The sequence below is a fragment of the Phyllostomus discolor genome, chromosome 1, assembly GCF_004126475.2.
Source record: "Phyllostomus discolor isolate MPI-MPIP mPhyDis1 chromosome 1, mPhyDis1.pri.v3, whole genome shotgun sequence".
In the NCBI taxonomy this organism is placed as follows: Eukaryota; Metazoa; Chordata; class Mammalia; order Chiroptera; family Phyllostomidae; genus Phyllostomus; species Phyllostomus discolor.
In genome coordinates, this window is record NC_040903.2 from 134,211,690 (window position 1) to 134,235,228 (window position 23,539).

The window sequence follows — 23,539 nt, forward strand, 5'->3', positions numbered from 1 at the left end:
GGCAGACTGGTGTCAAGGCTTGCCAGATGCACCCCTGTATGCATGTATAAATGTATTAACATAATTAAAGAAGTAATGTGTCCAAAGCAGAAGGCATGGTCAGCTGTGGGAAGGAATAGCATAGAAAAAAGAAAAGCAGCAAGAATCCCATATCAGCTTTCTATTACCCCATACCAGCTCTTTCACAGGGAATAGGAGAATTTATAATCAGACTTCCAAAATTCCAGTCCCAAAGGCAAGCATGTATTGTGAGCCTGATGTTAAAACATGAGCTTCATCTGACTTCCTTTTTTTCTGATTCTGTGTCCTTACAGCAATTTTCTGGTTCCAGTGAAGGTCTGCTCACATAGAGGGAGAAGGCAAAAATACACAGATTTTAAATATTTCTGAGTCTTTCACAGTGATTTCTCATGGTAATGAGTGGCTTCTGATTACCATTTGGTTTTCCCTGACTACAGGGAGAAAAGAAGATTGTTATGCCAACCTGAATAATTCTTGTCTGTGTGACAATTCTATTTCTCACTTTAAATGAATCTATTGCCAGCCTGATCCCTTCCTCAGGTCTTCCGTACATTTCAGTTGGTATGAATCAGTATTTTTGGGACTGATCGCCCCGGGCATGGAAGAGAATGAGCCAGCCTTCTCCTGGATGACTCTGATTCTGTTGCCATCTTTCATCCCTCTCTATTTATTTCTACATTAAACATGGTTACAAATTTGGTTAGTTCATCTATATTAAAATATATTAAGATTAGATACATTTGTAAATACCTCTGGAGATAATTTATAAAAATCTTTCTGTAGGTCTCATTTGTCTTCATTGTTTCGAAACAAGAAGGTAGCATGGGGAAACCAAGAGAGTTTCTTGCAGTAGTCCTGCAAAGGTCACTTGCAAACATGACTTTTATGTTGAGGACCCATGTCTCCCATTTAAAGCGTAATGTTCTTTCACTAAATTTCCTGTCCATCCTATTGGTACTGAGACTAATAGTAGAAGCAAGGGTTACTGGGTGGAGCAATGAGGCTAGCATGGGTCGTTGGTATCTGGAGAGGGCCCAAAGGTAAAATGGCTCTTTTGTTCATTTGCTTGGGCAATTCATTTAAAAAAATTTAAAATATTTATTATATATTTTTTCCATTACCATTTAGTTCCCTTATACCCCCCTTCCCCCAGCAATCACTACACTGTTGTCCATGTCCATGAGTCCCTTTTCCTTTTTGCATCTGCTGGGGCATTTCAAATGCTTGTTTCTGTTGTGGTGGTGTTTATCTAAGATTGACATGTTCTTCTGACAAGCCAGAGAATGTGACAAAAAGCACAGAAATAAAGGTGGAAGAGTCAACATTTGAACCATTTTAGAATGCCGAGAAAGATTTTATTTGAAGCTGTGTGCCTTAACAAACCTACTTAACAAACACTTTTTATTTTGCATAAACATATCCCCAGTTGTGAAATTATAAAAGAAGCCTGGTTCTCTAACAAAAATCAAGACTGATAGTTTAATCAAAATATTCAGTTGAAGCATGGGATTTATTCTGCAAGAAATGAAGAAAACCCAATACATATGTACCTATAATATTTCATATTAAATGAAGGCATCTAAATGTATTCATTTACATTTTGATATAAATTTCAGGCTTTTTTGTTTTTAGTGAAAGTTTGCCAATTATAGTCCCACACCATTTTCTTGCATAAATAACAACCAAAATGCATCATCTTCGTTGTCCAGATTTAGTTGATTTAAAGAGAGGTGCAAATTTAAAGATGCCTCTGACGTAATCTGAAAGCTTGAATCATCTGAAATTTTATTTTCCTCTTAATGTTCTATAGTCACCAACACACATTTTTAAAGCAACTCTCCTTTATGAAATAATTTTTAAACAACACGCGTCCTAATTCTCATAGAAATAACAACTTCCTTTTCATTCTTGTGTTTGAATATTTACATAAAATTAAATAAAATACACTGTTATAATAACAAGCACAACAGGTTTGTACAAATTCTACTGAATCTTGGTAAGCATTATTCATAGCCTCAGAATGACTCAACAGTTGTAGGAGAGCAGCATACTTTGGGGATCAGCCATCCAGAAAGGGGCATATCAGTGAATCCAGCTGGTGGACTAGGTGGGGGTCAGTTAAGAGAACTTCCCCTCTATGAGTTAGGAGTCATCTGGTGCAAACTCACCTCCCTGTAGGGTTAAGACAACTGGACTCCAGAGAAGTGAAGTGACTTGAAGCAGGCCACAGAATGACAGAGCTATTATTAATGCCTCTGCTTCCAGACTCTTAGCCCAGTACTTAGTATTCTTTTGTGGTGATTTATTTTGAATATTCTCCCTCCACCAGTTTTATTGAGATATAATTGACATATAACATTGTATTAGTTTAAGATGTACAAAATAATTATTTGATATATATGTATCATAAAATAACCACAATAAATTTAGTTAATAACCATCACCTAACATAGTTACATACCTTTTTCTTGTGATGAGAATTTTTAAGATCTACTCTTAGCAACTTTCAAATATACAATACATCATTAACTAGAGTCACCATGTCTGTCTTATCTCACTTAATATAACACCCCCAAAATTCATCCATGTTGTAGTAAATGTCAAGATTTCCTTCTTTCCATGTCTGAATAATATTCTAATATATATTATTCAATGAATAATATACCATATCTCCTTTATCCATTCATCCATTGATGGACACTTAGGTTGTTTCCACATCTTTGCTATTGCAAATAACACTACATGGAACATGGGAGTACATATACTTTTCCAAGTTTGGGTGATTGTTTTCTTTGGATAAATCCTGAAAAGGAGAACTGTTGGATCTTATGGTAATTCTATTTTTAATTTTTTTAGGAATCTCCATACCATTTTCTATTGTGCCTATACTAACTGACTTTCCTACCAACAGTGCATAAGTCTTCCCCTTTCTTTAAGCCCTCACCAGTGCTTGTTATTTCTTGTCTTGATGAAAACCACTATTCTAACAGGTGTGAGGTGATACCTCATTGTTTTGATTTGTATTTCCCTGAAGATTAACAGTGTTGAACACCCTATCATGTACCTTTTGGAAATCTGTATATCTTCTTTGGGAAAAGGCTATTCAGATCTTGTGCAAATTTTAAATCAACTTATTTTTGCCGAGTTGTATGATTTTTAAAATATGTTTTAGATATTAACCCTTTATCAGGTATATGATTTGAAAATGTTTTTCCCCATTCTGCAGGTTGCCTTTTCATTTTGCTTATGATTTTCTTCTTGATATGGATGCTTATTAACATTAATTTTTAGTCATTTTTCTTTTTTGGGTGTGTTCACATGTCAATAAAACTATATTTTTAAAGTATATTTTATTGATTATGCTATTACAGTTGCCCTATTTTTTCCTCCCCTTAATTCCCCTTCACCCTGCACCCTCCTCTCACCATCACTCCCCCTCTTAGCTCAGGTCCATGGGTTGTGCTTAACGGTTCTTTGGCTTCTCCATTTTGCACACCATTCTTAACCTCCCCCTGTCTATTTTATATCTACCATTTATACTTCTTATTCTCCACCTTTTCCCCCTCTTTCCTCCTCCCTCCCACTGATAACCCCCATGTGATCTCCATTTCTGTGATTCTATTCCTATTCTAGTTGTTTGCTTAGTTGATTTTTGTTTTTGTTTTTTTTTTAGGTTCACTTGTTTATAGTTAAGAGTTTGTTGTCATTTTACTGTTCCTACTTTTGATCTTCTTTTTCTTAGATAAGTCCCTTTATCATTTCATATAACAAAGGCTTGGTGATGATGAACTCCTTTAACTTGACCTTATCTGGGAAGCACTTTATCTGCCCTTCCATTCTAAATGATAGCTTTGCTGGAAAAAGTAATCTTGGAGGTAGATCCTTGCCTTCCGTGACTTGGAATACTTCTTTGCAGCCACTTCTTGCCTGTGAGGTCTCATTTGAGAAATCAGCTGACAGTCTGATGGGAACTCCTTTGTAGGTAACTCTCTCCTTTTCTCTTGCTGCTCTTAAGATTCTCTCCTTATCTTTAATCCTGAGTAATGTAATTCTGATGTGCCTTGGTGTGTTCCTCCTGAGGTCCAACTTCTTTGGATGTCTGTGAGCTTCCTAGACTTCCTAAAAGTCTATTTCCTTTGCCAGATTGGGGAAGTTCTCCTTCATTGGGTTTTCAAATAAGTTTTCAACTTCTTGGTCTTCCTCTTTTCCTCTGGTGCCCCTGTGATTCATATGTTGCAGTGTTTAAATTGCCCTGGAGGTTCCTAAGTCTCTCATGTTTTTGAATTATTTTTTCTTCATTCTGTTCCAGATGAATGTTTATTTCTTCCTTCTGCTCCAAACCATTGATTTGAGTCCTGGCTTTTTTCCCTTCACTGTTGGTTCCTTGTATATTTTTCTTTATTTAACTGTTCACGTTTTCCTCTATTTTGTGATACTCAGCCATTTCTGTGAGCATCCCTATTACCAGTGTTTTGAACTTTGCATCTGATAGGTTGGCTATTTCCATGTGCTGGTTTTGGACTTTTGATCTGTTCTTTCATTTGGGCCATATTTCTTTGTCTCAGCACACCTGTTACATTGTAAGGAGTGGAGCCTTAGATATTCCTGGTTGGGGGACAACCCATGTAACTGTGTTGTGGCACTATCTGTGGGGTAGGGGTCTGAGAGGGAACAATGCCATTTGCTTGGCTCTCAGTGGGTTTCAGTCACTTCCTCCAGTACCCACAAGCAAATTGGTTCCTTCTGGTTCTGATTTCCAGATGGATGGGTTTGTGTACATTCTAGAACCCTCTGGGTCTCTCCAACAAACTCTCCTGTGAGGCTTGGAGTTTCTTGTGCTGCCTCAACACCCACAGGTTTTACAGCCAGAGGTTTTGATTTGAGGCTTTATTTCCCAGTGCTGGAACCCTGGGTTGTGCTGTTTGTCTTGATCCCAGTTGTTCCTCCTGGTTTATCTGAACATGAATGTGGGACCACCTGGTCCTTCAGCCACCACCTTGCTGTGCATTCTCTCCACCCATACTGCTCATCTCTACCTTTCCTACTAGTCTGAATTAATGTTTTTTCTTTAACTCCTTGATTGTTGGACTTCCATACAGTTCAATTTTCTGGCAATCCTGGTTATTTTTTGTTTTTAAATTTGTTGTGCGAGGATACAGAGTATATCTACTTATTCCTCCATCTCCATCAGAAGTCTCTAATTTTTAGTATTTTTTCTTTTCAAGTACCTGTTTATAGAGTCATATAGTTCTTTGTAAGTACATACCTTTGTAAGTTTTGATATAGAATATTTTTATTTTTAGTTATTTTTTAGTTTTCTTTATGGTTCCTCTTTATTTATGACTTTTTCTTAATTTCCAAACATATGGTGATTTTCTAGTTATTATTTTTGTTATTAATTCTAGCCTAATTGTATTATGGTGAGAGAACATACTGAATGTGACCATTTTAATCCTTAGACATTTGTTGAGACTTACTGAAATCCAGTATATGATCAGTTTTATAAATGTTTAACATGAACTTGAAAAGTTCAGTATTTCAATTATTGATCTACATTTGTACATTAGGTCAAATCTTTAAAATGTGTTCAAATCATTTATACATTTGTTTTTTTTCTTCTTGCCAGTCTTTCCATTTCTAAGAGATATATTTAACCTTAACCACAGATGAGTTTGTAGTTTTGAAATTTTTGGCTTTATAAATGTTTAGATTGTGATATGTGGGAACATAAATGTAATTTTTAAATTTCAGGTGAATATTTTATCAAGAAGCCCTCTTTATTTTAGTAATGCTTTTTTTGCCATAAAAATCTGTTTCACAAAGTATTTAAAAGAAAAAATAGGTTCTTTGCCTTTCAGAAAAATTTCTACTTCCAAATGCCCCTCCACCCCAAATAAATAAATAAATATATAGCCGACAGCATAATGGTTAAAGAAAAATCAGGTTTTGGAACCAGGGGTACCAGGTGTCTTATTAGTTATGAGACTTTGAAGAAGACTTCTTAATCTGTAAGTGAGAGGTAAGAATAGCACCCACCATATTTGAGCCATGAGGACACAGTGAGAAAATGAATGTAAAGTATTTACCATCATGCTTGAAAATGATAAATGGTATCTGTTTTTTATGTTCTTAAGATGACCTGATATTTTCTTTGTACTTATCCTCAGAATTTTTAGTTCCACACATTAGGCAATATTCAAATCACCTAGCTAGGGGTGTGTCATGTCTCCAGATAACTGGTGGGTGCTTAGTAGTCATTTTGAATTCTCATTACTAGTCCAGCTTCCATTAAGAAGCTTTCCCAATTACATCCCTGCCAGGTGTCATTGTTCCCATAAACCTTCTCACTGTAATCTGACAGTAAAGTTTATTTGGGGGCCCTGGCTGGTATGGCTCAGTGGATTGAGCACTGGCCTGTAAACCAAAGGGTCAAAGGGTTGATTCCCAGTCAGGGCACATGCCTGGGTTGTGGTCCAGTTCCCTGGTGGGGGGCACACAAGAGGCAACCACATATTGATGTTTCCCTCCCTCTTTTTTTTTAAAGGGGGGGACCTGGCTGGCATAGCTCAGTGGATTGAGCGTGGGCTGTGAACCAAAGCATCGCAGGTTCGATTCCCAGTCAGGGCACATGCCTGGGTTGCAGGCCACGGCCCCTAGCAACCGCACATTGATGTTTCTCTCTCTCTCTTTCTCTCTCCCTTCCCTCTCTAAAAATAAATAAATAAAATATTTTTAAAAAGTTTATTTGGGGGATTTCCTGGTTCATTCTCTGAGTTGTTCACTTTAAAGGCCAAGAGTTTTTCTTTCTTTGTGCTGTGACCATGCCAGGTATTTAAAAACAGCTCAGATAATACTTCTGAAATAGGTGGTTTTATCGAAGGTACCACCTTGCAACAAATGGGTTATAGAAATTCCATATGTTGCCTGTGCAGACAGAATTTGGTCTATTTTTTGACTGTGAAGTACTTTATCTTTCCTGTGGGAACCTTTCTCTTTGGATATGCAGAGTTAGCTAGAATCTGCACTTGTCAACATTTGCTAAAGAGTTAAAGGACCTCATTGCATCTCTTCTCCAATGTCAAAACTTCTCAGTTTTCCAACATTTGATTTATCATGTTTTCTCATCCTTGTGCTAGAATATGTTAGGAGAAATGCAGGTAAAAAATGGTCTTTAGGAAAGAAGTAGGAAACTTTCCTTAGTGATGAACAACCAGTAGCCAATGAATCTAATGGAACAGAAACAGCAGAATTGAATTAAGATTAGGGTCTGGTGGACCCAAGATGACAGAGGAGTAAGTGGAAGCTACACTAACTTCCTCCCAGGACAAATCTGGAATTACGGCTATATTGTAGAGAAATCATCCTGAATAATCAACAAAATACTACCTGGAGAGAAGCCTTATAACTAAGGACAGACAGGAGAAACCATTTCACCACGATGTTACTGGCCCAGGAGAGGGAACCACATGAGGTGGGTTGCTGATAGCTCCAAACAGGTTGCCCAGAGCCAGTCACAGGAAGTGTCTGACAAAGGTCTACATCAGAATTTTTGCAGATCTACCTAATACATAGAAAAAAATACAAATAAACAGACAAAATTAAAAGAAAAAGAAACAGACCTGAAATGAAAGAAGAAAATTATCCAGAAAAACTGGATAAATGTAGGCTAGCAATTTATCAGAAATGTTAGAGTAATGTTTATTAAGTATACTTAACAGCATGAAAAAAGACATAGAAACCATAAAAAAGGACAAGTCAGAATTAAAAAATATAATTTCTGAGAAAAATAATGCCCTGGAAAGAATAAACAATGAGTTAGATGAAGCAGAGATCATATCAGTGATTTGGAAGACAAGGCAGAAAAAAAAAAAACACCCCAGCAGAGCAGCAAAAAGAAAAAAAAAATTTAAAAAATGATGAAAGCTTAAGAAACATTTTGGATAACATGATCGTAAGAACATCTGCATCATGGGAATACCAGAAGGAGAGGTGAGTGAGCAAGAGATCATGAACCTATTTAAAGAAATAATGAGCAAAAACTTCTCTAATCTGGTGAAGTAAAAACAAACACAAGTCCAGGAAGCTCAGAGAGTCCCAAACAAGTTGGATCCAAAGAGGCCTATACTGAGATACATCCTAATTACAATGGCAAAGCTTTGGACAGAATCCTAAAAACCACAAGAGAAAAGTAGGTAGTAACACACAAGGGAGCTCCCATTAGACTCTCATCTAATTTCTCAGCAGAAACATTTCTGACCAGAAGGAAGTAGTATGAAATATTCAAGGTGATGAAAAGCAAGAACCTACAACCAAGGCTACTTTACCCAGCAAGGCTATCATTTAAAATTGAAGGAGAAATAAGAAGCTTCACAGATAATAAAAATCTAAAGGAGTTTGTTAACACCAAAATAGTACTTCAACAAATGTTAAAGGGCTTATTTTAAGAATAAGAAGAAAAAAAAGAGAAAGAAAAACAAAACAGGGGAGAATAGTCAAACAATAAAATGGCTCTAAGTATGTATCCATTGACAATCACCATAAGTGTAAATGGCCTAAATGCTCCAATCAGAAGGCATATGGTAGCTGAATGGATAAAAAAACAAGACCTATATATGCAACCTCCAAGAGACCAACCTCAGATCAGATATATACAAACTGAAAGTAAAGGGATGAAAAAAGATATTTCATGCAAATGGAAAGGAAAAAAAATCTGGGGTAGCAGTACTTATATCCAACAAAATAGATGTTAAAACCAAAGCTGTAGTAAGACAAAGAGGGACACTACATAATCATAAAGGGAAAAATCCAACCACTGTATATAACCCTAGTAAACATTTAGGCACTCAACATAGGAGCACCTAAATATGTAAAGCAAATCTTGATGGACATAAAGGGAGAAATTGATAGGAATACAGTTGTAGTAGGGACTTTAACATCGCTTTGACTTCAATGGATAGATCCTCCAGGCAGAAAATCAATAAGGAGACAGTGGCCTTAAATGACACACTAGATCATGTGCATTTAACTGATATCTTCAGAGCATTTCACCCCAAAGCAGCAGAGTATACATAATTTTCAAGTGAACATGGAACATTTTCTAGGATAGAACACATGTTAGGAACAAAACACATAAAGACATAGAATCTAAATAACATGTTATTAAACAATGAATGGGTCAACAGTGAGATTAAGGAAGAAATCAAAACATACCTTGAAACAAATGAAAATGTGGACACAACAATCCAAAATCTGTGGACACAGAGAAATCCTAAGAAGGAAATTCATAGCATTACAGTCCTATCTCAAGAAACGAGAAAAAGCCCAAATAAGCAATCTAACTTTACACATAAAGGAACTTGAAAAAGAACAAACAAAGCCCAAAGTAAGTAGAAGGAATAAAATAATAAAGATCAGAAAAGAAATAAATGAACTAGAGTCTAAAAATAAACAGTACAAAAGATCAATGAATCCAAGAGCTTGTTCTTTGAAAAGATAAACAAGATTGACAAACCTTTAACAGGACTCGACAAGAAGAAAACAGAGAGGATCCAAAAATAAAATCAGAAATGAAAGAGAAATAACAATTGACACCAAAGAAATACAAAGAATCTGAAGAAAATATTATGAACTACTATATGCCAACAAATTGGACAACCTGGATGAAATGGGTAAATTCCTGGAAAAATACATTCTTCCAAAACTAAATCATGAAGAACACAATCTGAATAGACAGATTATACCTAGTGAAACTGAAGCAATAATCAAAAACCAACAAACAAAAGCCCAAGGGGCTAGATGGCTTCACAGGTGAATTTTTCCAAACATTCCAAGAAGAACTATCACCTTTCTTTCTCAAACTGTTTCAAAAAATTCAAGAGGATGGAAGGCTCCCAAACTCCTTTTATGAGGCCAACATTATCCTAATTGCAAAACCGGATAAAGACACTACAAATAAAATTACAGACCTATATCTCTGATGAACGTAGATACTAAAATCCTCAACAAAATATTAGCAAACCAAATGCAGCAATACATTAAAAGAATTGTACACCACAATCAAGTGGGATTTATTCTGGGAATGCAAAGTTGGTACATCAACAAATGTGGCTCACCACATAAACAAAATGAATAAAAATCAGATGATCATATCAATAGATGCAGAAAAAGCATTGAATAAAATCCAGCACCCACTCATGATAAAATCTTTCAGCAGAGAGGGAATAGAAGGAACATACCAAAACATAATAAAGGCCACATATGACAAACCCACTGTAAGCATCATACTCAATGGACAAAAACTACAAGTGCCCGTACAATTTAAGATCAGAAACAAAGCAGGGGTGTCTACTTCTACCTCTCTTATTCAACATATTATTGGAAGTCCAAGCCATAGCAATCAGATATGAAGAAATAAAAGGCATCCAAATTGGAAAGGAAGAAGTAAAACTCATTATTTGCAGATGACATAATACTGTACATAGAAAACTTCCAAGATTTCACCAAGAAACTTCTAGAACTGATAAATGAATTCAGCAAAGGAGCAGGATGTTGGGAACTGCCCTGCTTGGTATCAGAAGCTGTAACCTCCATCAAGGCTAAGGCTGAGGGAACGACCTGGGACTGTAAGCCACCAAGAAGACAAAAGCTTATCTCCCTGGCAGGAGCGCTGCTTCTGCTGCTTCATTCATAACTGAACCCCAATGCTTGATCAGTTAGCCAATCACGGGTAAGATTCCCCAAGGGGGGGAATGATCTAAGACAGACATGATCACGTGGGAGGCTCTCAAGGAAGGACTTTGGGGGCTACAGCAAAAGGGGGTGATGGACTCTCACCCCTTGGCTTTGACAAAACCTGAGTCCTCATTGTCTGTGAGAAAATCTCCTAATCTCTTGGCTGCCTTACTTCCCTTGCTCCACCTAAGCCTGAAACAATGACAGAAGGTGGTGCAGCTCTGTGTTGAAAAGGGTGGGATCTCTGGGGTGATCAGGCCTAAGAAAGAATATGTAAAATCCTGTGTAACCTGCTCTGTTTAGAATGCTCTCAATGAAATGATAAGGGTCCAAGCAAGAAGCAAGTTTGTTCCTCAAAGTTTTATAGCTCTTTAGCTATCTGACACTGACTCAAAATAGGCCCTCAGACTTCTTTGTTATCTATTGTTTGATCCTTACTTCCTGGCAATGTTTAATGAGCTTTACCTGAATTCCTGTGCAAATGAACCCAATAAAAGCCTGCTCAGGTGGGAGAACGAGGCGCTCTCCCCTATGGAGGGTGGCTGAGGCAGTTTCCACTAGAAAGTGGCCGTCCATCCCTATTTCCCCACAGGACCTGGTTGTCTCTGTGTATGTTTTTCTTGTGTTTTGCCAAGCCATCCGCAGCGTTCTGTGGTCACTGCAGGCCAGTGGTCATGTCAGCAGGATACAAAATTAATCCCTAGAAGTCAGTTGCATTTTTATATGTCAATAACAAACAGAAAGGAAAATTAGGAAAACAATTCCACTCACAGTAGCTTCAAAAAGAATAAAATACTTTGCAATAAACCTAACCAAACATTTAAAAGGCCTGTACTCAGAAAAATATCAGACACTGATGAAAGAAATTGAAAATACAAATAAGTGGAAGCATATATTGTGTTAATGTATAGGAAGAATTAACATCATTAAAATGTCCATACTACCCAAAGCAATCTATAAATTCAATGCAATTTCTATTGAAACTTAATGACATATTTCACAGAAGTAGAACAAATATTTCAAAAATTTTTATGGAATGACAAAAGGCCCCACACAGTGACAATAATCCTGAGAAAGAACAAAGCTGGAGGAATGCTACCTAATATGAAACTATACTATGAGGCCATAGTAATCAAAATGGCATGGTGCTAGCATAAAAACAGACATGTAGATTAATGAAACAGAATAGAGAGCCCAGAAATAAACCCACACCATTATAGTCAATCAATATTCAACAGAGGAAGCAAGCACATACAATGGGTAAATACAGTTTATTCAATAAATGGTGTTGGGAAAATTGGACAGATATGTGCAGAAAAATGAAACTTAGACCACGTTCTTATGCCACCCACAACAATAAATTCAAAATGGATTAAAGACTTAAACATTAGACCCAAACCATAAAAACTGTAGAAGAAAACATAGGCAGCAAAATCTCGGACATTACTCTTAGCAATATTTTAATGGATAAATATTTCTAGGTAAGGGAAACAAAAGAAAAACAAATGGGACTATATCAAACTAAAATTTTTTTACACAGCAAAGGAAAGCATCAACAAAATAAAAAGACAACCCAGAGAATGGGAGAATATATTCACTGATACATCTAGTATGGGGCTAATGTCCAAAATTTATAAAGAACTTACAAAACTCAACACCTAAAAAACAACCCATTTAAAAATGAACGAAGGGCCTGAATAGACACTTCTCCAAAGAGGATGTACAGATAACCAACAGACATATGAAAAGATGCTCAATGTTACTAATCATCAGAGAAATGGAAATTAAAAGCACAATGAGATATCTCACACCTGTAAGAATGGTTTCATCCATAAATTGACATACAGAAAATCCTGGTGAGGATGGGGAGAAAGGGAAACACTTTTTCAGTGTTGATGATAATGCAGATTAGTGTAGCCACTGTGGAAAGCATTATGGAGATAGCTCAAAAAATTAAAAATGGGTCTGCTTTTTGACCCAGTGATCCCACTTCTGGGAATATATCTGAAGGAACCCAAAATGATAATTTGAAGTAATATAAGTACCCCTGTGTTAATTGCAATGTTATTTACAATCACCAAGATATGGAAGCAGCCCAAGTGTTCATCAGTAGATGAGTAGATAAAACAATTATGGAACATTTACATAATGGAATACTACTTTGTCATAAAAAGAAGAAAATTTTACCCTCTGTGAGTATGATCAACCTGGAGAACATTATGCTAAGTGAAATAAGTCAGAGAAAAGCAAATACCGTATGATTTCACTCATATGTGGAATCTAATGAACAAACCGAACTAATAAGGAAAATAGAGACAGACTCATAGATACAGGGCAGGATGACAACAAAAGGGGTACCTTGGGGACAGAGGGATTAAACAAAAAGGGAAAAGGACTCATGACATGGACAACAGTGTGGTATTGCAAGGGGCAGGGGATATGAGATGACTAAATGGTAATGGAAAAATGCAATAAAATTTTTTAAAGGAATTCAGTTGTAAAATATACTGAATAACATGGCTTAACAAGATTTTTTATTCAATTTAATGTAAAAGATGTTCAGAACTAGGTAGTTAATGGATGGCATGGCATGGTATGGTCCTCAGAGAACTAAGCTCTGCTCCCCTATCCTACTCTGTGACTTCAATATCTATGATCATTTCATCTAGCCTTACTGCTGGAACTCCAGTTAGCACATTTCAGTTAAAGGGCAACAACAGAAACAGAAAGGTGCTGTCCCTGGGTTTCAGCTTGTATGGAAGTTCCCATCCTGTGCTCAGATCTCATTGGCTAGGACTTTGTTGTATGGCCGTGTAGCTGCAAGAAAGTCTGGCAAATATAAAATTTTGTTCTCAGCAGCACTGTTTCTGGATCAAGTTTTGGACTGTTACCAAGCAGAAAAAGAAGAATAGGTTTTGGTAGTCAACTAACAGTGTTTGTTCCAGTAGTGTTGGCTATAGTGACTTAACTGGGGTTGCTGATTCCATACTCAACCCCAGTCTCATCCAGATTTGAAAGTAAACTCATCCTTTCTCTATAGAGTTAAGTGTCAACTATACACTTCATTACTTTCTCTTTTTGTAAATGAGGTTTCTTTTAAAAATACAGAATATTACAGAAGACCACTTTGAATTATCAGACAGTTGTGTCAAACAAAAATCAATTACTTTCCCTGGGGAGAAATGTCAGTAAGAGTTCAGTAAGTCCTTGATACATACACAGTGTCCTTATATGTCTGACCTTAGTGCATGCATAGTGTCTTGTCTGACTTCAGTGTTTGTTCCAGAGCCGAGACTGTAGGGTAATCCATATGAAGAAAATGATATGGTAGAGTCCACAAGGGTGTGGCTTTGCCTCAAGTCCACTTGGTCCAGTACCCATTTGGTATGAGTGGTGAAGGAATTGTAATTTTTCAAAGAAAGATCAGGCCAGTCAGTGTCAAATATGAGGTTGTTCCTTAAGAATGAAGCTTTTTCTCTTTCATTTTCTTTATAGCCACATTTCTGGAAAGGGTAGCTATCTTTTGCTGTCACTGTTTGCCACAAGTATCTGACCTACATTCTGTGCAGCATTGTAATGCTGATTCCTCTGGCCTTCTGGGAACCCTTTCCTTTGCTGGTTGCTGTGACACACATTACCCTTCTGGCCTTTTACTTTCCTAGTTTGTGTCATGGATGCATATTTTCTGCTCATTCCTTTGACATCCCCTAGCACTCCATTCTTGCTCCTTTTTTCACTCTTAACCCTCTCTCCTGTGCAACATCCCTGACACACATGGCTCCTCCTTCTGTCTAAGTGCTGTCTCTGATACTGTATGTTTAAACAGGTTTCTCTCTAGAGATCTACATTTATTTTCCAAATGTTCCCTGCACTGGACATTTCTGCCTGAATTCCCCTTAAGCACTTAAAACTTTCCATATCTAAAATGGAGTTCCTCTTATGCATTAGTGCTCTTAAATCTTTCTTTTCTCCTCCTGTTATTCTCTCTCTGCCAGTGACATCCACATCCCTGAGCTAGAAACTCAGAGTCATCTTTTACTTCTTTTTCTCCATCATCTCTCTCCAGATCTGACCAATCACCAAAACCTCTTCTTAAGGCTTCCAAATCCACTCCTCTGCCTTTATCTCCATCACTGTTCTCATCCAGGCCCTCATCCTTTATCACCTGGGATATAAGTACAACCACCTTCTAACTGCTGTCCTTCAAACTGCCATCGGAGTGACTTTCCCAATACAAAAACTCTGTTATGTTGCTTCTCTAAATAAATCCTTTAAACCTCCCCTTACCTAAAGAATGCCACTCAGATTACTCAGTATATAACTTCCAGGTGTGTCTCTCACAGGACTGCCGCTTGTCTACATGGCTCCTTTGGATAAAATATAAAAAAGAGGCCCATAGGAAGCCCAGTGGATGCAGAAGGAGGGCTTGGAGAGTGGAGCATGTCTTTATGTGAGAACAGGGTACCTCTTCCTGTGGGAAGATGTGGTCCCGCATGAAGGCACAGGGCTTGGCTTTCAATGCTTCAGCTAAACCCATTTCGTGAACCTGTCAGCTAGTCTTTACTCACATTGGCACACACAGCTGTAGGTGTGGCCATACTCTAACATGTTGAATTATTTGTAAGCTCTCTCCTGCCTCCATGATATTGCCTGTACCTCTCAGAAATCTCTCTTCCTCCAGCATGCTTGATTAACTCCTGCTTTTCTTTCAAGACTTGGTTTAAGCATCATCTCCTCCCAGGAGACTTCACCTCTTTCATAGTGTAAATCATTTGCCACCACTTGGTGCACCCCTGACACCCTGCCTATGTGTTGGTCATGCCATTTTGTCATACTGTTGTAATGATTAACTTTTACATTTGTCTCCCTCTCAACTTTGTGAACAACTTAAGGGCAGGGGGTAATACTTACTCATCTTTATATTCCTGGAATGGCTAGGGTAGAGTCTCACTATATTAATTGTAGGACAGCTACCAGTAATTCATTAAAACATGGGGTTCTAGGTTTAGACAGAACTACAGGGCTTATATTTATTATAAAAATTAAAATAATTGTACTAGTTGGTGATGCAAAGCCATTGAAAGATACCTCGGAAAGGAATTGTCATTTCTTATTTACGAGCAAAGGCATGAATAGGAAAAAGGCACATGTCAACAGGAGGCAAGGGAAGCACTGGTCTTTCAAGTAGCTTATTAAGGGCCTTCTGGCAAAATTTAAGAGGTGTCCAGACGTAGGAGACGGTTCTGATGTGAATAGGGCAGATGTGCTGAAACAGACTTGAATTAAGCCTCAGAGCAGAAAGAGGAGCTTCTGTTTAAAACCCACTTTGCAATCGACTGGATACCTGACCCCTGGGCAAGTCATTAACCTCTGTGTCTTAGTTTCCACATCTGTAAAGTGGAGATAATAATGCTTCCTTACTTCAAAGAAATATAGATTAATCAATGTCTGAAAAATGTCTCTAACTTGGGCAACTCTGTGTAAATATGCAGTGTAGCATGTAGGGAAGTCAGGTGTAAATACTAGAGAAATAAATCTGTGCTTCCTTTTATTTTATTTAAAACATTAAAAATGAAAAATAATTGCTAGTGTCCTCATCCTGGAAAATGCTATTAAGGAAATAGCAGTTAGATTTATATTTTGGAAAAGTGTTCTTTTACGGGTTAGAAGTCTTATTTTTCCACGTGACTCCAGAGCAGAGGTGTGCGCTGCAGTTTGTGAATTGCAGGCAGTGGGCACTGAGGCCTTTGGATAAATCAACATGACTCTACACAAGCAGCTTGTGCCAGGAGGACTTTGGTCAGTGTAGACTGCTTTTACGGTTTATGTGAGCTTCCTTATTTTTCCCTGCTTTCTTCCCACTGCTCATCTCCCCTCTCTCAGAAGGATGTCCCTCCCAGGAAGGGGATGGGCAGGAACTTACACAGGTCCAGCTCAGAGCTCTAGCAGTTCCATAAGAGGGTCATGTGTACTTTTTGGATCACACAATGTTATTCACAATTAAAATATTGAGAATTTATAATCAGCCCCTCCACAGCTTTCTAAAAAAGAGTAGACTTTCCCCAAGGATCTTTGGTTTATTGGCCGACTTGAGGGCCTCACACTGGGTGGGGCCATGAGTAGTGAGGAGGAGAGTAGCCAAGAGAGGTGACATTGCCCCCAGGAGAAAACACAGATGCCAGAGGAGCTCCTGTGATGCAGGAGGGGGCAGACAGGGAGGCAGGTGCAGGGCCCAGTGGGAGGAGGTGAGCTGGGCTTGGTGTGAGGGCAAGAAACACTATCAGAGGGGGTAGCCTTGTGTGAGGGAAGAAGGGAGGAGGAGGAGAGATATGGCTGCTGGTGAAGACAGCATCACATTGGGGGAGAAAGATGCTTTGAAGGAATGTTCAGAAGTCACACTGGGCAGTGGATTGGGAGTAGTTGTCTGTCTGTTTTTATCCCCATTCCACATCCCCTCTTTTTAATGAATTTATTTGTAAAAGTTGGTCTGAAGGTAGGTTGACTTCACAATAGTCCAAGTACTTTTAAGCAACTGGAAGATTTTTAAATGAGAGTAGCAGAGAGGGCAGAAAATGTTTTCGAGGTAGTGCAGGGTCCTTGAAACCTCATGCTGGCTGTCTGACAGTGGGGTTTGGAGCTAATTAGGCCTATCCAGGCCTCCCCTTGCACCCCTGCTCCCCACCCAGTCAATGCCAGGGCAGCATTGCCTCCCCCACCTATGTTGCTCACTGTTGGGCACTAGCTCTATCTTCTTCTAGACATAATTTGATGTCAAAGAGAATCTGATCTAAGCTCAGGCCATATGTACTTTCAAGGGCTGTCCTCAAGAGTGAGGTGTTACTGGGAGATTGGATTGTCTCAGATACCTGGGTTGGTATCTCCTTTCCAGGAGTTTAAAGGTTCTCCCATGTGGTCATTGCTCTGCCTGCATAGCTTACCACTTTGAAACGAAATGGGGGTTGATGAAAAAGTTCCCTTGCCCAAGGAGTTAATGGTAAGCACCACTGTGTTAGGGATTTACCCCTGTCATCCAACCTCTGATCTCTATGTTGCTTTGCTAGTTATTTTTCTTTTGAATTGAGAGCTGAACATGTTATCCAAGGACTGTAGAACATGAACATGTAGACCAATGACTGTAAGTGATATTAAACAGCAAAATAGTTTGGCTGATGTGCTATTTGTCCTCTCATTGTGTTTGGAAATGTTAACCTCCTGTACTAGTCATAGTAAAGTGGTTCAGTCCAACTTGGCTGTCCTGGCAGCGCTGATGCACATTTGCCTATAGATTTGGATAAAAGATACTTACATCCTTCCCAAGTTCTGTACCCACCTCCACTCAACACTTCCACCTGAAGGAGGAAGCTGTAGGATAGGGACCACACTTTATGCACATGTGTAGCCATTATTATTTTTTTAAAGTGGCACATTATTGCTGCTATTTCCTTGGCTTTGAGAGACTGACTGCTTTTTATTAGTACTGTCTGCAATGGAATAAACCTTCCTTCTATTTTTATCTTCTGAATAAAATCTTTTCAAAGATGCTTCTTTGGGGGAGTCTGAAATAATTAATTCTCTCCCCCTCCATCTTTCTCAGTGCATTTAATTTGAACTTTCTTAATGAAAACTCATCTCTCATAAACACTGGGTTGGCCCGTTTTGTGTGGGCCTGCCCTGTCCTGCTTTGAGTGATGTGTAAATAAGAGGCAATCTGGTGATGAGTTTTGCTTGTGTGGTGCAGAAGGGTGGGGAAGGAGGAGGGCTTGATGAATAGAGGCAACCAGAAAATGTACTTGATAATAACATGGCCATGATCGATGTTGTAATTCCTGAAAAATTATCATTGTGATATAATTATTTGTTTATGAACTGTGCCCTGAGACTCCCAAGTTTGTGATTATTCATGGCACAGATAAAACTCTAAAGTCAATAATTCATCAAGGGTATAATGGTTTTGTTTGGGGGAGGTGGGGGGGTCACATGGATATTACATCCTGTTTCTGACACTTGTGCTATAAATCTAAGGACTTCTTCAGTACAAGCAAGATCTGCCTCCTCACCCTCTGCTCCCTTATTTTCTATTAAAGTAGCTCTGATCGTTTACATATACTATTTTTAAAACTGAAATTAATTTTATTTCTATAGATAGATTCTTTCAACATAGAAACATTATCTGGGTCATTCCTATTAGTGTATCATATGACTGCCAAACAGAATGATGGCCAGAAGAATGAAAAACAACAGTGTTTTGTCCCCAGAAAAGTACAAGACAATCTTATACTAATCTCTCTTTGGTTTTGATCCATAAAAGGGACAAATAGATGTCTAGTCAATTTCAGAAAGTCATTGTGTTTGGCTTCATGATTCTTCCTTGAACTTTGAATGATTTTATATGTATGTAACAGGAGCCATGGCACCTCTTACCCTTGTGAAGTGACTGATATGGTAGTTTTTCCCCCTAGGTCTTTCACATTCCTTCTGATGGTTGTTTTTTCCCTGCCTTAGTTGACTTACAAAAGAGTAGCCTACTGAGAATGTTTGCATAAATGTACCAGTTCCCCAGGATTCCATAAATACTGGGGCCAGGCCTCTCCTCTCCAGCAGGGCTGGGTAAAGTAGTCTCAGAGGGCATGCATGTAAACTATTGTGTTGGCCAAAAATTCTGTATTTTTTTCCATAGAATAAAAGACACATTTTTCATTTTCACCAATTGATTTGGATATTCTGAGTATGTCAGCTATCTCCTGTTACCGGCTTCCAGTGAGTAGAGGCCAGGGGTGTTGCTAAACATCGTCCAATGCATAAGATAGTCCCACAGCAAAGAATTATTTGGCCAAAATGTCAATAGTACCAACATACTTCACAAACCACTTTTGACACATTCAGTCAGTCACAACACCTTCTCCATACACGGCATGAATCAATTTTTGTGTTTTGGTTGCATTTTTACCTTTTTTGAAATAAAGCATAATATGCTGAAAATGTTGCATGTTTTCTTCAATCTTCAATATTAAAATGGCTGCACAAAAATTCAATTTTGATGTTTTCTTTAAAAAAATGCACACTAATATGACAGCTGTCACAATACCATCTAACAGAATTGTTTTGACTGAAGTTAAAGACAGCTAAGCACTACTAGAGCCATTTTATGGAAAAAACTAAACAAACTTTTGGGCCAATCCAATAGAATGAAAGTGAGAAGTATGTGTATGCAGGACAGGTTCTTGCTTACCTTCCATGCCCAGTGAACTAGTGAACTTTTTTCTTTAAAGTGCTTCTCACCTAAGCACATGCCAACATTGCATGAGGGCTGTGGGAGATGAGAGGCCTACCTTAACAAAGGCTCGTGAAAAGAACCAAGGTGTTCTGGTTGACTAGAGTCTCAAGATGAGATAACAATTCTGGTCTGACCACTGAGAAGTGACTGTGGACTCCAGCTGTTTTAATTAAGAGTTGCGAGTCTTGAACAAGAGACATAATAGCACTCCATGCAGACACCAGATTACATCTGGAGCTGTAATTGCTCCAAGGTGCCATCTTTCAATAGGGGCTGTTATAGGTTGAATTGTGTTCTCCAAAAAGAAATTTCTTACCTCTCATACCTCAGCATGTGAACCTAATTCCATTTCCTTCTGGTGATAGGGTCTTGAAGATGTACTTAGTTGATGTCATACTGGAATAGGGTGGGCTCTTAATCCACTATGACTAGTGTCCTGATTGGAAGAGGAGAGAGACACACACAGTGGGAAGAACTCTATGTGAAGACACAGACACGCAGAGAGAAGAAGGTCATGTGATGATGGAGGCAGAGATGAGAAGATGTATTCACAAGTCAAGGCATGCCAAGGGTGGCTGGTAACCATTAGAAGCTAGGAGAGAAGCATGGAGCAGACTCTCCCTTAGAGCCTTCCCAAAGGGACCAACCTTGCTGGCACCTTTAATTCAGAATTCTAGTCTCCAGAACCATGGGAGAATAAATTTCTGTTGCTTCAAGTCACCTAGTTTGTGGTAATAAGGCAGCTCTCAAAAGTCAACACAGGGGCCTTGAAAAATTCTGGCACACCTAGATGAGGCTACCTGGGATGGTGAGGGGATCTGTCACAATGCCACCAGAGGAACAATAGAAAGAACAGGTAACAATTAGCCTCGAGACTGATTGAAACTCTGATATTCATTTTCGTATATGTGGGGGCCACTCAGATAGAAGAGAATTTAGACTTAGTCCATTTAACTCTGGAGGTAATATTTCAGTTTAACACCCCTTAAAAATTATCACTATCCAATCATGGACTAGGAAGACATTCACCACAGAATTCAGGAGATGTGATTTCTATATGAGAGGGTTCCTCTCAGTTGCTGAGATTCTCTAGATGACAACTGAATTTATAAATCTCAAAGCTCAACTGTGAGGATACACTAGTAAAAGGTATCTTCTTGTGAATCTAAGATCCATTTGCTTGGCTGTCCATGGGATAAGATGCCAATGTTTACTTAGTTACCAAGCGCTTGGGCCCTTTCCTCTTCCTTCTTTCTCTGTTTGCTTTACCTAACTTATTGCTGTATACAGAATAGATTATATGGGACACATACAGACGTCTTCCAACTAACCTTTATTGATGGTGAACCCTTTGCCAGCCACTTGGACTACCTGGAAAGGCAGGAATGAATTCGCTTGCAGCACTATCCATTTTGCCATTCCTTTCTTGATGGAAATTCAAGTTATCCTGCCAAACCACATGAACATTTCTAGTGGAATCTTTGCTTCTTGTTATGTTTCATTTTCACTTTCCACATGTCCTTATTCATCAATATTCAGCAAATCTTTACTGAGCTAAGACTATTTGTAAATCATTGAGCTGGGCACAGGGGGAGGATGTGAAGGTGAACAAGGCATGTTTGTGCCCATGGGGTATTTACCAGGTCAGCCCCCCTTCTTTATAATGGTCTTCTAGGAGACACAGGAGGGCAAGAGCAGCTAAAGGTGTTCACTTACCTTAGCATCCCACAATTGTTTTTCAAGCTTGCTAATTGTCATCCTTCTTAGGGAATTATGTTCAAGAACAAAGTTAATCTTTTTTCATTACATAATATGAAGTATTGGCAAAGATTTTCTTCCTTTTCTCTCAAGTCCTTAGAAGATCTTTCTACTTTTGGAACCTGGATAATAATCTTCTTGGCATGAACATATTATCTTCTGAACTTGATCATATGCACTCTCTCTTACCTTTAATGCAATGCATAGGCCAAGTTGATTTTAAATTGTTTTAAATAAGCTCAATGAAAATAGGCTTCATCTCATATGTGAACATGGATAAGAAGTATAGTCCACAAGGTCTGAAACCACTTTCTTTAGACTCCACTGAAGGCATATCTTCCCTCTTGTCCTGCCTATGACTTTATCTTTTTTCTTGTTCCTCTTTACCAAATGAACAAATGTAGGTATCAACTGGGAAGGGGAAGAGGGGCAGAGAGCTGGCCAGTGGTCCCTTTTCTGTCCATCACCTACAAACTGGAGCCTTGACAAATTGACTTGCTGCTGGCCTGGCAGGGAGGAGGTCCTGGGCCTCTGGGGGAGCTCAGGGCCTTTGCCTGATGGCCAGCCTCGGGCTGCAGCCATGGCCAGGGCTTCACAATTATCAGTGGGCCTTAGCCCAGAACATCTTTCTGGCTGAGAGATGTTCTTTATTTCGCTAGCAACATATTTTAACATTGATGGGAACAAATAAAGGACGGAGAACTTGTTGATGATATTAAGGGAAGCTTGAACTTCCGTAAGAACCCAAAATTTCTACCAAAGCTACTGTAGAAGCTCCAAATTCTGTGAGGATTTCAATCCATTCACCACATCTGGATTTCCTTCTCAATCTCCACTGGCACCACGTCTAGATCGCAGGGCTGAACTGAAGTGTTATGCTGACCAACATTGTCATTCAGCCAACAGAGAGTCAGCTTAATCCCACACTCATACAATGGCCCCTCTGCCTTGTAGAGCCTCCACTAGGCAAAGCTCTGGAGGCCCCCTCTGAGAGCCAGCTCCATCAATGCCTATAGACAGTGTGCTTCAGGTAATCTGGCTTCAACACTCCCTGTCATCTGTTCAGGATTGAGTTTCTAGCTTCATATATACATATAAAACTTAAATCCTGCTATATTATATTCTTCTCAAGGGCAAAAGGGAATGAAAAATTTTGGAAAAGTAGTTGGGAGAATCCAATTCCGTGTTCTCAATCACGCTCTCCCTACTTCTAATTTTTAAGTGCTTATTTCAAGGATCCACAAAAAGAAATCTAGGGCTCCACTACCATAAACACATTTTCATATCCACCAGTCTGAAGCAACCCTCCATTACTATAAAAGTATCCTCAGATTGGCAAGTGTCACTGAACACTTAAACTAGCGAATAAGATTCACTGTAGTTGGCAGCTTTTGGACAAAAGTATTTGCCCTTTCTTTCAGCTTAACTCATTCATATCTCTTCATTTTCTTGACAGTACAGACTTAGCGGGTGACCCATCTCCATCCTTAACTTTGAGATAGCACTGAAGTTTGCTTCCTTTTTTTTTTTGAGATAGCCAGCTGACCTGCCTTAAAACATGACAGACTGAATGCTGACCTGGCCAATCACACAGCACAACCATGACCTACTTGGCTTGTCTGGAGAAAGAAAATGCATATTTAGTATAAAGAGAAGATATAAGCAATGGAATAGTTGGTTATACATTATAGCTTGTAATAAATGAAAATATCAAGTGCATTTTAAATGATTAATGTATGAAAAGTATCATCACTT